Source organism: Daucus carota, chromosome 5 (assembly GCF_001625215.2).
Source record: "Daucus carota subsp. sativus chromosome 5, DH1 v3.0, whole genome shotgun sequence".
NCBI classification, from domain to species: domain Eukaryota; kingdom Viridiplantae; phylum Streptophyta; class Magnoliopsida; order Apiales; family Apiaceae; genus Daucus; species Daucus carota.
The window spans coordinates 660,172-676,877 of record NC_030385.2 but is presented as its reverse complement, the minus strand read 5'-3'; the positions used below and the strand labels follow the sequence as shown (position 1 = coordinate 676,877).

At 36.5% G+C, this 16,706-nt stretch overlaps 1 long non-coding RNA gene across 1 annotated transcript; it reads right to left on the bottom strand.

Annotated features, from left to right (window-relative positions):
- Positions 1-1,455: 1,455 nt before the first annotated feature.
- LOC135152599 (uncharacterized) lies at positions 1,456-16,489 on the bottom strand. The gene is made up of 3 exons (XR_010291920.1): positions 15,684-16,489; positions 2,462-2,865; positions 1,456-1,698 (listed from the first exon to the last, which is right to left on the bottom strand). It is a non-coding gene; the product is annotated as an uncharacterized LOC135152599 (long non-coding RNA).
- Between the last annotated feature and the right edge of the window lie 217 nt (positions 16,490-16,706).

Below are 16,706 nucleotides of genomic sequence, written 5' to 3'. Positions count from 1 at the left end.
TTTATAATATATTGTATGTACTTTATAATGATATAAATTTTTTTAGTTTTTAAAATTATACTAAGGGTGTAAACCTCCGTCAAATTTTGGTCAATTTGACCATTCAAAAGTCAAACTGGACAATTAAAATGGGAAGGAGGGAGTAGCATTGGATGTCGGTAAAGAAGGCAAATTTCAGATATGGTTTAGGCAGCTGGTTATATTCCGGTTATGTTATCTAAACGGGTCATGCCCGTGAGCTGATTAACATGGGAAACGGGTGAAAGATGGGTAAAATGCGGGTAAAGTGGCTAAACGGGTTATTCGCTCATATAGTGATATCTAACACACAAATTTTAGAATCTTATCTTCTTTTCACATGAATATGTAAAAATTCTCAAAAAAAAGTTAAATAATTAGTTGAAACCAAAACTCTAGAATTCACCCTTTTATCCCAAGCTTCATGATTTTTACATAACTTTAAAAACCCATATAAGTTGCCTAAGAGGAAAAATGCTCCTAGGGACGACTTTAAGAACTAGCCCAAGGTTAAAAGCATGTTGCATACAAATATATGGGGGTATATTCATAAAATCAGTACTTAGAAAAATACTCTTGTGTTTTTATACTCAAAATGCACATGTCCTTAAGTAATTCCACGAAGTCACCCCCAGCTGATGGTATTAGAACTTGGTGGTCATAGGATGGAAGAACTAGAGGGTCCCCAGAAGTGATGTTGTTTTTGAGATAAACGAAGCAGTGAAGCACATGGTTGATAGAATGACCAAGGCCCTGTGTCTCATGTAGATGATAATAGGTAGATTACTTTACTTGCCTGGTTTCGACTTTTGGTGCACAGTAATTTTTAAGTTCAGCCCTTGTCTAATTGTTTAAACAGATTTTAATCATATAATTCACAGTAACTTTCACCTTTTGAAAGTATAAGAATCTTGGAAAGAACAAGAATGTTTAACATTAAACACAACATATAAATATATATCAAAAACCCTACACAGAGATTCAGAGGTGACGTTTGCTACATTTCACCCTCCCTAGCCCCTACCCTCCTTCCCACGGCTACTACTCTGAGTGGCACAAACTAAGTATCCGGAATGATTGTCTATTTATATTCTTCAAACAAGTAATCATCTATATAAATCTATTATTGCAGTTGAAAAGTTGACAACACACGATAATTAGAGGCATCACTGTATTATACTCCCTCCGTTTCAAATTACATGTCCACTCTAAAAAAATCACACAGTTTAAGAAAAGTGGTTGTTTACAAATCAATTGCATTAAATGACCATAACATGTGGTATGGGGTTGATCTTGAAAATATAAATAAGAGATTTGTGGAGTAGAAGTAACTTTGAAAATATGATTTTGCATTGAAAGTTGAAGTGGACAACTAATTTGAAACAAATTATTTTTTTAAAAGTGGACATGTAAATTGAAACGGAGGGAGTAAATAACAAATTTAACAAACAGTGGAACATACCTTCTGGTCATAACTGTAATTAACAAGATAGCCCTTGTTTTCACCTGGTAAGTTAACAATAGTTCCTTGTTTGATGTTTGTAAGCTCTCCCACATTTGACTTGTGTATCCCAATCTCCATCCCTGTTTTCGCGTAATTCGTCCTTGAAATTAATGGATTAAATTTAAATCCTCCTATTCCGTCATCCTTTAGATTGCAGATCCTACTCAACGGAGTTCCTGTTGATATATATGCAAACACTAGATTAGATTTAAAGATTTAATCTTTACGAGACTTTCCAAACATAATTATTAACTAACAAAAAGATGATCGATGCGGAGCATAAAATAGTTAAATTAGTTGTTAATTACTTTATAATATTATTTAGATTTAAGGATGTTTTTATTTAGTTATTATATTATCTAGTTAGGAATATTCTAGAAAATAAATATATATATATGGTAGTAGATAATCAACAGGTATGAGTTATTATTAAAATGATTTGTTTCCTTTTATCTTTGATTTTACTTGGTCTCCGACTCTCCAAGTTACTTGTTCACCAAGTTTTGGGATTTCTATATAAACCATTGCAATCGCTTTTATTGAATAGAATTGATTGATTATTATTGAAACTCTCTCTCTCTCGTTATGGGTTGCGCTCCTAACAAACTTCTTTTTTGCGGTTGAGAAATCCTAGGGTTGTGATTCTTCTTCGGTTGGATCACCTTAGGCTGCGGTTAATTCATATTTATCTATCTTTTTACTTGTTTCTGACCCTTGTCTTGCATCAATGATGATGATGTAATAAGCCTTAACAATAAATTAATAATGTTGCCTTCCTAATCTTTCGATAGCTATACAGAATTTATCTCTGTAAAAACAAATTAAAAAAACACAGGTTTTTATAGATACAAGATTATTGTATGACACTAGAAAACTAGCAGACAACGAAAATGCAAAACTCATCGAATAACAACTCATAATATCATCCGACAATTTTACCTTTTCTTTGGTTCACTTTACTGCATAGCTGCGAGAAATTGGAAGCACAACAAGCCTTAATTACGCTTAAATACCCTAAACCCAATCCACAATTCAAAAATCCAATTTTTCTTCCCATCTGAAAGAAAAACTAATGAATAATAACATATATATGCATATTTGACGTGTGTACATATATAGAGATTGAGGATGATGACGTGAATTTATATGTTGCAGTGGTTTATACAAGGAACTGATTTGTCAGGATTTTATTCATATGGTTTTGTAGGTGATCTTCGTAAAAAAATCACTAAACTCAATTCACCTGACTACATAACATACTTTAACAAAAAAAAATTATCCAAAACTAGTTTATCAATTCAAACACTAAACCGACCCCCTTTTATAAATTTCATAGCTTTGATCTCAATTGTTAGGAATCAATAATTTTTGATGATAACATAAACATTTTGTAACATGTCTTACTTAGAACCTTTATCAAATTTCAGTTGTAATTGTTATGTTTCTTGTCTTTGGGAATTATCAACGGATGGGTAGAATAGGATGGCTAATTGTAAATATCCAATGCCATGTAATTTTATCTAAGTGAAGGATATTCAACTGATGAGATGTAACTATTCAACTGATGAAGACTGGATGATGTTTCAACTGATGAAAATCAAGCATTCAACTGAAGACAAAGTGTTCAACTGATGATGCTGAGGAATTCATCTGATGAGACTGGAACAGCATTCAACTGATGAAGTTTGTAATTCATTCAACTGATGAGCCGGGCATTCAACTGATGAAGTCAAGAGCAGTTGAAAGTAACCAGAACTTTCAACTGATGAAGCAAAGAGCAGTTGAAAGTGACTAGAGCTTAAGTCTGACAAATCACATGGATCGAATTACACTAAAATAGACATGGAAGCCTAATTAGGAAAATAAAGAAGAAGCAGAAACATACTTATCTCATGCAGTGCAATCTGGATCAAATCAAGATGATGGTCAAAGATGAAGACATCTCAGAAAGCATGCATAAGACAAAGTTGTGCAGCATTGTTTTTAGATTAGAGTGCATTTTGTATTCTAGCTAGAAGCTTTGTAAAACTTGGAGTATATAACCAAGTTAGTAGCATCAGTTGAACTTGTTCAAATTACTTGAGAGAAAAATCTGAGAGTTAGAACTTGTTGAGTGATGAACCAGCAGCTGTGCGAATTGTAAACAATCCACAGATTCTTCTATATAAAATCTCACGGGTGGATCATTCAATCCACCCGTATTTTTAATACTTGGTGTTTTTCTGTTTACTGTGTTTTAGTGTATCATCCTTGAATCTTTTAAATTTGTAAAAGATTGTATTCAACCCCCCCCTTCTACAATCTTTCTCATAGTTGGTGTAAAATAACAATTGGTATCAGAGCCAGGTTCCCAACAAACAGGGAAAAAGATCAACACTGCTAGAGAAAGATGGGAAAGAAGGATGCTGGAGTGAAGATTCCTGTTCTTGACAAAGACAACTATTTTCACTGGAAAGTGAGAATGCATCTGCATCTGTTGTCCATTGATGAAAGCTATGTGAACTGCATTGAAAAAGGACCTCATGTCCCCATGAAGGTCTGCACAAGCATGGGAGCTGATGGTGAAGACATGGTAGGTAAGATGATTCCAAAACCTGTCCATGAATATTCTCAAGAAGATACTGAGGAGGTGCACAAGGACAAGAAAACCATGAACCTTCTGTTCAATGGTTTGGATCAAGAAATGATTGATAGTGTTATTAGCTGCACAAGTGCCAAAGAAGTTTGGGACACCATCAGGACCATCTGTGAAGGGAATGAGCAAGTAAGAGAGAACAAAATGCAGCTTCTGATTCAACAATATGAGTCATTCCATTTCAAGGCTGGTGAAAGTTTGAGTGATACATTTAACAGATTTCAAAAACTGTTAAATGGTCTAAAGCTCTTTGGAAGAGTATATCAAGTTAAGGATTCAAACCTGAAATTCTTAAGAGCTCTTCCCAAAGAATGGAAACCCATGACAGTCTCTCTCAGAAACACACAAGAGTTTAAAGACTATACTCTAGAGAGACTGTATGGAACCTTAAAGACTTATGAGCTTGAAATGGAACAAGATGAAGAGATTGAGAAAAGCCAAAAGAAAGGGCATTCATCTGTGGCTCTAGTTGCATCTCTGGAGGACACTGTCAAGGACAAGGGAAAGTCTCAAGTTGAAGAAACTGAGAAGTTGGTCAAAGAGGAGAGCTCAGAGTCAAGCAAAGGAAGAAGAAAGGAGAAAGAAGTAGCTGACTCTGGTGAAGAAAGTGATGGAATTGATGAGCATCTAGCCTTCTTGTCAAGAAGATTCTCCAAACTGAAATTCAAAAAGAATTTTAATTCTGCAAAATCTTTTAAAGGCAATCCCAAGTCTGATAGAAGCATGGTAGACAGATCAAAATTCAAGTGCTTCAACTGTGGGAATGCAGGTCACTTTGCAAATGAGTGCAGAAAGCCTAAAGTTGAGAAGAAGTCAAGTGAAAACATTGACTACAAAAAGAAATATTATGAACTTCTCAAACAAAAGGAAAGAGCATTCATCACAAAGGATGATTGGGCAGCTGGAGATGATTCTGATGAAGAGGAGGAGTTTGTCAATCTAGCTCTAATGGCCAACTCCACAGATCAAGAAGAAAACACTGGAAGCAGTAGTCAGGTATTCACTACAAACCTAGTTGAGTTAACTAAAGATGAATGCAATGCTACCATTAATGAAATGTCTACTGAACTGTATCATTTGCATGTTTCTTTAAAATCTCTTACTAAGGAAAACAGTAGAATTAAGGAAGCTAACACCTTTCTTAGTGATAGAAACAGTGCCTTAGAAGCTCAATTTATTGAATTTGAGAAGCTGAAGATTGAGTGTCAGACAGCCAAGGATGATCTCTTGGTTGTTCTGAAGAGAGAAGAGGTCATAAGAAAGCAGCTTGATAAGGAACAAGAGATCATTGCCAAATGGAAATCTGGTAGAGATGTTTCCACCAATATCATTAACATGCAAGGCAGAGAAACCTTTGTGGAGAATGAATGGAAGAGGAATAAGAAAGTGCTTAAGATATCTGAGAACAGTTCAGGTGATGAGAATACTGATGATGATCATCAGTTGAAGAACAAAGTCTCAACTGATGAGAGTCATCAGTTGAACAAAAACTCATCAGTTGACAAGAATGTTCTCAAGAAGCTTAACAAGAAATATGGTCCTGTTAAAAAGAATTTTGTTAAAGGTGAGAATAGTTCTTCTGAGACCAGTGATAGTGTTAATAACACTCTTCATTCTAGTAACAAGAACAAGAAGAAGTTGGATACTAGTGAGCATAAATCTGAGGAGACTAAAAAGAAGAAAGGAAATAGAAATGGCAAAATAGGAGTTAACAAGCACACCAATTACACTCCCCATGCTAGTGCTCTTAGGAAAACCTGCAGTAAGTGTGGTAGTGTAAATCATTTATCTGCTAATTGTAAAACTGTGATTGCTCCTAATTTGTCTTTGCCTATTCCTATGACATCTGTTCCTCACATGAATTTATCTGCTATGAATATGATGCCTGGTTTATTGCCTCACAATCCTTATTCTCAGCCTAACATGCCATATATGTTCAATCCTTATTTCAATGCCTTTAACATGCCTCAATTTCATTCAAACTTGCATGGAATGAACAATGTATGCATGCCTCAAAGGCCTGTGTTTGAAAACAAAGTTGATATTCCAGTTTCTCAACCAAAACCAAAGATTGAACCTATTCAATCCAAGGAAAAGGTTGAGAAGGTGGAAAAGGTTGCTAAGACTAACAAATCTGGACCCAAAGCAATTTGGGTACCAAAATCAACTTGATCTGTTTGTGAAATGTGTGCAGGGAAACCACAAGAAGAATTTGTGGTACTTGGATAGTGGATGCTCCAGGCACATGACTGGTGATTCCTCCCTGCTCACAAAGTTTGTGGAGAAAGCTGGCCCTAGCATTACCTTTGGAGATGACAGCAAAGGATATACTATGGGATATGGCTTGATTGCTAAAGAGAATGTCATCATTGATGAAGTTGCATTGGTGTCTGGTCTTAAGCACAACTTGCTTAGCATCAGTCAGCTCTGTGACAAAGGTTACAAAGTCAATTTCACTCCTGCAGCCTGTGTTGTCACCAAAGGAGATGACAACAATGTGGTTCTGATTGGACAAAGAAAAGGAAATGTGTATGTAGCTGACTTCAATTCTGTCAAGTCTGAATCTATCACTTGCCTTCTCAGCAAAGCAAGCTCAGATGACAGTTGGCTATGGCATAAGAGATTGTCTCATCTAAATTTCAAAACCTTGAATGAGTTAGTAAAGAAGGACTTGGTAAGAGGTCTACCAAAGCTGGAATTCTCAAAAGATGGACTTTGTGGAGCCTGTCAGCTAGGAAAGCAAAAGAGAAGCTCTTTCAAAAGCAAGACTCTTTCATCAATTGTGAAGCCCCTTCAGCTCTTGCATATGGATTTGTTTGGACCAGTCAACATCATGTCTATTTCAAAGAAGAAATATTGCCTAGTGATTGTTGATGATTTTTCAAAATTCACTTGGACTTTCTTCTTGCATTCTAAGGATGAAGCTGGGAAAATCATCATCAATCATATCAAGGCATTAAACAACAATCCAGATGTCAAAGTTGGAAGGATAAGAAGTGACAATGGGACAGAATTCAAGAATTCTGTGATGAAAGAATTTTGTGAAGGAGAAGGAATTATTCATGAGTTCTCTGCACCAAGAACTCCACAACAAAATGGTGTTGTTGAAAGGAAGAATAGAACTCTTATTGAGGCTGCAAGAACCATGATTAATGAAGCTCAACTTCCAACCTATTTTTGGGCTGAAGCTGTGAACACTGCTTGCTTCACTCAAAACATTTCACTAATTACCAAACCTCATAATCTAACTCCCTTTCAACTCTTCAAAGGAAAGAAGCCAACAACTAGCTTTCTTCATGTATTTGGATGCAAGTGTTATGTTCTAAGAAATCAAGGTGAAAATCTTGGAAAATTTGAGGCCAAGGCAGATGAAGCTATTTTTGTTGGATACTCTGATGGAAAATCATTTAGAGTATATAATCTGAGAACCAACATTGTTATGGAATCAATCCATGTGGTTTTTGATGATAAGAAGATTCAAGGATTCTCAGATGAAGGATTTCATGATAATCTCAGATTTGAAAATGAAGGTGAAGGTGATCTGTATGACAGTGATGATGATGATGACATTATTCAAAATGTTGGAATTAATCCTGGAATTAATATTCCAACTGATGACTCTCTAGTGCAAGGAACAACTGCAACTGGAAATTCAACTGAAGCATCAGTTGAAACTACATTGGAGGGATCAGTTGAAACACCTCAAGGATCATCAGTTGAAAGAATGTCTCAAAGTTTCAATCAGTCTAGAAATAATGAGATGTCAAATTTAGGGGGAGCTTTCCAACATGGAAACCTGAACTTCAACAATGAAGCCACATCATCAAGACAATCACTTCCACCACAAAGAAAGTGGACAAGGGATCATCCTTTTGAGCTAATTATTGGAGATGCAAATGCATCTGTACAAACAAGAAGAGCAACTCAAGATGAGTGTTTGTACAGTGCATTCCTTTCACAGGATGAACCTAAAGTCATAGAAGATGCTCTCAAAGATGCTGATTGGGTTCTTGCTATGCAAGAAGAATTAAATCAATTTGAGAGAAACAATGTTTGGAAGCTGGTGCCTAAGCCTAAAAATAAAACAATTGTAGGAGTAAGGTGGGTATTCAGAAACAAGGTGGATGAGAATGGAGTTGTCACCAGGAACAAGGCCAGACTTGTTGCTAAAGGATACTCTCAATCTGAAGGAATTGATTTTGATGAGACCTTTGCACCAGTTGCAAGACTGGAAGCAATAAGAATGTTCCTAGCTTATGCTGCTCATGCCAACTTTAAAGTTTATCAAATGGATGTCAAGAGTGCTTTTCTAAATGGTGAACTGGAAGAGGAGGTATATGTCAGTCAGCCTCCTGGTTTTGAAGATCCAGAATTTCCAGAGTATGTTTACTTTTTATTAAAAGCACTCTATGGACTAAAGCAAGCACCAAGGGCATGGTATGACACTCTGTCTCAATTCTTATTAGATAATCATTTTTCCAGAGGAACTGTGGATAAAACACTATTTTACAGAAATGTAAATGGTGCCTTTATTCTGGTTCAAATTTATGTAGATGATATAATTTTTGGTTCTACAGATGAGAAACTTTGCAAGAAGTTTGCTAATCTTATGAAGAGTCAGTATGAAATGAGCATGATGGGAGAGCTCACCTACTTTCTTGGTTTACAAGTTAAACAAGTAAAGGAAGGTATATTCATAAATCAAACTAAGTACATCTATGATCTACTTAAAAAGTTTGATTTATTGGATTGCAAAGAAGCTAAGACTCCCATGCCAACAGCCACCAAATTAGAGTTAAGTCCTAATGAGAAATCTGTGGACATCTCTAATTATAGAGGCATGGTTGGTTCTCTTTTATATCTGACAGCTAGTAGACCAGATATTATGTTTTCTACATGCCTCTGTGCTAGATTTCAATCTGATCCTAAAGAATCACATCTTATTGCTATAAAAAGAATATTCAGATATCTTAAGGGAACACCAAATCTTGGCATTTGGTACCCTAAAGACTCTGGATTTGATCTAATTGGATATTCAGATGCTGATTTTGCAGGATGCAAAATTGATAGAAAAAGTACAACAGGCACATGTCAATTTCTTGGTGACAGACTGATTTCTTGGTTTAGCAAAAAGCAAAATTCTGTATCAACCTCTACAGCTGAGGCTGAGTACATTGCAGCTGGAAGCTGTTGTGCACAATTATTGTGGATGAGAAATCAATTACTTGATTATGGATTAAACCTCTCAAAAATCCCAATATTTTGTGACAACACCAGTGCTATTGCTATAACTGAAAATCCAGTACAACACTCAAGAACCAAGCACATTGACATCAAATACCACTTCATAAGGGAACATGTGATGGCTGGTACTGTTGAAATGCATTTTGTTCCAAGTGAAGAACAAATTGCAGATATCTTCACAAAGCCTCTTGATGAATCCACATTCACAAGGTTGGTGAGTAAATTAGGTATGTTAAATTTCTCCTAATTTAGAGTGAATTTTTCTGTAATTTGGCAGCCAGAATTTGATTAATTTTGATTTATCAAAATTGAATTAATTATAATTCTGGATAAAATCTATAATATTTCAACTGATGAACTAGTGAAATTGTTTCAACTGATGTTTGACACAATATCCTCCTGCGCTGTTTTTCATTCAACTGATGACACCAGTTGAAGACGCCTTCAACTGATCTTCATCAGTTGAATAGGAAGTTTAAAGAGGCGCTTATTTCATCCGTTGAAAGTATTATCAGATCTGAGCCGTTGAAATTTCTTTTGTCTCTCACCTACTTTATACACACGATCGTGTGTGTAATTTTTGTAGAGTTCAATAAGAGTAATTTCTTCTCAACGGTAATTTCTCAGCCAATCACAGCAATTTTCTGAGAAAGTATTTAAGTGTTTTAATCTATTTTCATTTCTTTTCATCTTACTCTTTCGAATTCTCAAAGCTCTCTTCTCTCTCTGTGCAAAAACAAGTTCTAATTCTTCTTCAAGCTTTCTCTGTAACTGCAATGGCACCAATGAAGAAGTACACTGCACCAAGTGGGTTTATCTATGAGAAGAACAACTTTGCGTCATTTGTGGATACCAAGGCTGTGGAGGAGAAAGAGTATCACAGGATGATGGAGTTCATCAAGTCAAGCCAGCTCTCTTATGCTATGACTGAAGCTCCCATCATCTACCATGAAATAGTTGAGGAAATGTGGACCTCTGCAGAGTTTAATAGTGAGCATGAAACTCTAACTTTCTCTGTCAATAATAAATCTTACTCTGTTAATGCTGATGTTATGAAAGCATGCTTTAAGATTCCTGAAAATACTGTTTTATCTTTGCCTAGTGATAATCAGTTGGTTAATTTACTTTATGCCATGAATTATGTTTTGCCAACTGATGCCTTAGGTAAAATAGAAAGAAGGGGTCTTAGGAGAGAATGGAGTTATTTATGTGATGCTTTTATTAAGGCATTTTCTGGTAAGATTAGTAATTTCAATGCTCTTACTTCCCAGATCTTACAAATGCTTTACATGTACCTGACTAATGAATATTTCAACTTTGGTGGTTTGATGATCCAAGAAATTGGGGAGAAACTAGGTGATAAAACTGATAGACCTAGGAATATATATTATGTCAGATTTCTTATGATGCTAGCTAATCATCTCAATGATAAGCTAGTTATTACTAACAAGGAAGCCAAGCTTCCCAGTTTTGTGCAGGAAAAGAGAGTCTTTAAAGACCTCTTTAGGATGAATTTATACCCCTCCTTGGAGGTGGTGTACCTGCCAACAATGGAGGCTGGAAAGCACAAAGAGGTACATGGCTTTCCTACTACTCTCTCTCAACCCTCAACTTCTTTGCTTTCTGCTATCAGGGCTGTTGAAGAGGCCCATCAACAGCCTACACAAGTAGCAAAACCCTCTAAAACCAAGTCTTCTAAACCAACCTCAGATGCCTCCCAAAAGGCATCTGTTGTAAAAACTAAGAAACACAAGCCTGAGGGGAGTGTGATTGGAGGAAGTAAGGGGGAGGGAAAGGGTGATCATCAAAGAAACCCTAAGGATAAGGATGGAGAGGTGAGTGCTAACCAGCCTAGCCACTCTGCAGTCTCCCAAAAGACTGTAGATGTTAATATGGATTTAAGCACATCCCTAGCAGCATCCTCCCAAAAGGATGTTGTTATTGAAAACAGTCCTCAGCCAAGGACACAGTCAAAAAGGGGGAGGGACACCACTTCTTCACCTGTTAAAGCCTATGGGAGAAAGAAGAAAAGAAGTGATGAATCAAAGCACTCTGCACACACACAGGAATGTATTCCTGTCATTTCTCAAATTCAGATTGATGTGACTCCAATAAATGTGGAGTCACAGCCCCCTTCTTCAGTAAATCCAATTACCCATATTCATGATCTTACTATTTCTACAACTCAAACACAATCCCCAACCTCTTCTGTGGATGTGGAATTGATTCACACCACACTTGTAAATTCTCCATCTTTAGATTTCATGGAGAAGTCCCCCTCTGAGATTGATCATCATCACTTTGATGATTTGTTGGATCTTTCTCTTCCAATTCCTTCTTTTGTGAAAGTGTGCTCTGTGGATATACCATTAAAATCAATCACCACAGACTCAACTATCACAGCCTCTAAACCTATTTCTTCATTTTCTTCAACTGATCTTTCTCATCAGTTGACAAGTGTTTGTCCTTCAACTGATCTGCTTAACAGCTCTCATCAGTTGAATGCCTCCTTTACTCATGTTTCAACTGATGTCTCTCATCAGTTGACAACTGCTACTACTTCAATTACTTTACCTTCTTCTACAGCAGTTGATCACATGGTAGCACAAACACTTTTAGGATTGAGTGGAGTGAGCTATGGAGTGGAGAGGCAGCCTAGTGAGCTGGCAAAAGGAGAGGGTGTGGAGAGTCTGGCATTTTCTTCTAGCCAGGAAAAAGGAGAGGATATGAGTGACCCTTTAGTAAGGGTAAGTGAGGGAGAGGTGAGTTGTGTGGTGAGCCAAGGGGAGCCCTTGATGCAAGAAAAGAGAGATAATGAGAGAAATGCAGGTGTCAATGAAGGGTTTAGTGAACAAGAGATTCAAGCTGAATATAGATCCATATTGGATAGTGTTTCACTAGACCCTGAGACTTTTACTCATGGAATGTCTTCCATTCAAGATTTTGCAAGATTGGATAATCAAGCAGCTGAGAGGCACCTTAATCTGATTCACACTACATCTTCCATGCTTAGAGCAAAGGAGGCATTTACAGCTCTGCCTGCCAATGCTGGAGATGATTTTCAGTATGATGATAGTGATGAAGACCTCAATGATGCTCTTGAGGAATCTCTTGGTGAACAACCTACAACTTCTCTGCCTTCATGGCTCTCCATGCAGTCTGCCAATGCAATTGTTGTTAGCATGGAGCTGGAAAGGCAAGCCTCCACTCTTCTTCAATCACAACCTGGAAGCTCATCCTCCTCTCAAGCCATCTCTGCCACCATTGCCAGTCAAGCTCTGGAAAACCTCAAGCTTCACAAATATCAATCTCTCCACTTTCAGAAAGAGATAGAGCATCTCAATTGTCTCATTGCCTCTGTTAAGACTGATCTGACCAAACAAATTGATGAAAAGCTTCCAGCTCAGGTCAAATCAGCTATTTCTGGTTCTGAGCAAAAACAACTGCAATTGGAAAAGCAAGTAGAAGCTCTGGAAGGCAATGTCTATATCTTAAACTCTAGAATGGATGAGATGTTGCAGCATCAAAGAATTCAGACTGGACTCCTTCAACATCTTCTTCTTGCCTCTGGTGCTTCTCTTCCCAGTCCATCCCTTACACTTGCTGCTAACAAAAAGGGGGAGAAAGAATTACCAACTCCTGCAGAATTGATCAGTCAAATTCCTCCTCCTTTCCACACTGAAAGGGAAAAGCAAAAGATTGAAAGGATGAAAGAATTGGACTCCATTGCAAAGAGAGTGGCTCAATTGGGCAAGAAATCATCTACATCTTCTACAGCCACCACAGCTCAAATCTCTTTTCCAACCACAACCACAATTCTCAGGGTAATCACACCTGAGATTGTTATTCCCTCCAAGACAGAAAAGGGTGAGCCATCATTTTTGAATGAGTTCAAGCCAATTCTGTTTCCAAACAATTGTGGTTACTCCAGGCCTGGAAAAGACTCAAGCTCAATCTACTTTCCACTAGCCAGGCCTGACAAAAATGAATACAAGCTTTTGGGCCAAGAAATCAAAAGTTATAAAGACTGTGCAGATGTGGCCTTAAAGGCTCATTTTGCCATCATCCATAGAGAAGGCCAGAAGCTGTTTATTGGAACTGGCCATCCTCACTACTCATTTGCAAAAGCTGAAGAGGTGGCCAGAGAATGTGAAAAAGAGGAGTTTGAATCCCAACTCACTTTAAATCAAATAGAGGTTGATGAAAGGTATGCTATTGAGCTGGAAGAGGAGTTGGCAGCTGAGCTTTTAAATGAGGAAAGATTGCCTCTTGAATCTTCTCCAAAGAAAAAGAGAGTCAAATCTAAGACTAAGATGCCTGAGGCAGCCAAGAGAAGAGAAGAAGTGCCAGAAAAGCCTATCTCAAAGCCTTCTTCTCCAATCAAGGACACCACAGTGGTACATCCAGATGTCAACTTCCATGATGAGCCAATAATGCCAAAGGAGGAGCCAGTTGACTTGGAAGATATCCCAATTCCAGCTTTTCTTGTTCAAGAACCTTCCAAGCCAAAGAAGAAAGTCAAATCTGTGGCTAAAAGGATGGCTAACCCTCCTAAACCTCCAAAAGAACCTGAGAACCCTGATGACTATCTCATCATTGCTAACATTGAAGAAATTTCTGAGTTGGATCTGGAGCTGGATGATCTTCAAGAAGTAAGAGGAATAGAAGCAACTTCAAAGTTACCTGAAAGATTGGTATTCTCTTACAAAAACAAGGGTGATGTCATCTGGCCTCTTCACAGAGTTCTGAATTCTGAGGGATTCAGTTCTCTAACAAAAATATATGGATCTATGAAGAGGACTGGAGGATTTACACCACCTGCAAAGCAAATGGTACTAAAGAGAATCCTTGAGATCAGGAAGGAATGGAACTCAGATGCTAGTCTACAAAGAAGGCTGAAAATTCCCTACACTGGAAAGAAAATTCATCATGAACCTACTCCAGTTATGGAATTTAGGGACAATCAAGGTGTTAGGAGATTTTTCAGACCTAAAGATCAACTCAAGGTTGCTAGCTTGAATACTCTGAAGACTCTCCAATCCAAGCTCAACAGACAAGATAGTGATGAAGAATGGTTCTACAGGATCTTTCAGAAGCAAATTAATATTCTTGAAGAAAAACTTAAGTCCAGAAGAAGAAGATCTTCTAGGAACAAGTAACTGCTCAGTCTAGAGGAGCATAATCATCTGTAATCTTTTCTAACTCTTGTATTTAAATTCTGCATTTTATTTTATTAATGTTTTTGTTATCATCAAGTGTAGAATTTATGTCTGCATCTTCTCCAGTCATAAATTGGGGGAGATTGTTAGGAATCAATAATTTTTGATGATAACATAAACATTTTGTAACATGTCTTACTTAGAACCTTTATCAAATTTCAGTTGTAATTGTTATGTTTCTTGTCTTTGGGAATTATCAACGGATGGGTAGAATAGGATGGCTAATTGTAAATATCCAATGCCATGTAATTTTATCTAAGTGAAGGATATTCAACTGATGAGATGTAACTATTCAACTGATGAAGACTGGATGATGTTTCAACTGATGAAAATCAAGCATTCAACTGAAGACAAAGTGTTCAACTGATGATGCTGAGGAATTCATCTGATGAGACTGGAACAGCATTCAACTGATGAAGTTTGTAATTCATTCAACTGATGAGCCGGGCATTCAACTGATGAAGTCAAGAGCAGTTGAAAGTAACCAGAACTTTCAACTGATGAAGCAAAGAGCAGTTGAAAGTGACTAGAGCTTAAGTCTGACAAATCACATGGATCGAATTACACTAAAATAGACATGGAAGCCTAATTAGGAAAATAAAGAAGAAGCAGAAACATACTTATCTCATGCAGTGCAATCTGGATCAAATCAAGATGATGGTCAAAGATGAAGACATCTCAGAAAGCATGCATAAGACAAAGTTGTGCAGCATTGTTTTTAGATTAGAGTGCATTTTGTATTCTAGCTAGAAGCTTTGTAAAACTTGGAGTATATAACCAAGTTAGTAGCATCAGTTGAACTTGTTCAAATTACTTGAGAGAAAAATCTGAGAGTTAGAACTTGTTGAGTGATGAACCAGCAGCTGTGCGAATTGTAAACAATCCACAGATTCTTCTATATAAAATCTCACGGGTGGATCATTCAATCCACCCGTATTTTTAATACTTGGTGTTTTTCTGTTTACTGTGTTTTAGTGTATCATCCTTGAATCTTTTAAATTTGTAAAAGATTGTATTCAACCCCCCCCTTCTACAATCTTTCTCATAGTTGGTGTAAAATAACATCAATTCACTTCAAAGATACAGTCTTTTATCTCTCTCTTAACCTCGAAACTCTAATTTTACCGTTCGTCAGCGCCCGTCTTTAAAATTTTATAATCCGTCATTTCTTTTTCACAACAAACCCAATAAGACCCTGTTCATCAATGCACTGTCTTTTTTATCTTTACCTCAAAACCCTAACCTACCCCTAATTCATCAATTAAATACACCCCCTATTATAAATTTCACTTTTAATTATGTAAATTTTGATTTTTTAGCATTTTCTTGTTTTTCTTGTTTTTAGAATTTAGAAATGAGTTATCTACTACAATATAAATAAAAGATTCAATTTTTACATCAAGGAAACCAAAGATTCAATTTCAACAACATCAAAGCATACCAAATGTTATATTCATAAAGGGAGACAGTGAGAAAGATACAAATTTAAAGCAATAAATTAAGAAAGATTCAAACTCAAATCGAAGCACATAAAAGTTTTGATTTTACATAAGGAGCACAAAAAATTGATATCTACCAACTCAAGTCATACAAAAGTTTCAATTTTAGAAAAAGGCAGGCGGAAAGATGTGATATTAAATCAATTAAACAACAAAAAACTCAAATTTCGCGACATGGAATGCAAAAGTTTTGATTTTTACATAAGCAGAACAAAAATTTTGATATCTACCAACTCAAGTCATACAAAAGTTTCAATTTTTACAAAGAGGCAGGCTGAAAGATGTGATATTAAATCAATGAAACTACAAAAAAACTCAAATTTCGCGACATGGAATGCAAAAGTTTTGATTTTTACATAAGGAGCACAAAAAATTTGATATCTACCAACTCAAGTCATACAAAAATTTCAATTTTTACAAAGAGGCAGGCGGAAAGATATGATATTAAATCAATGAAACTATAAAAAACTCAAATTTCGCGACATGAAATGCAAAAGTTTTGATTTTTACACAGGGGCAATAGCAATTATTCAGTCTTGACAATCTTGACACTGAGGGAGTGGGACATGATGTTTTCGATTTTAACT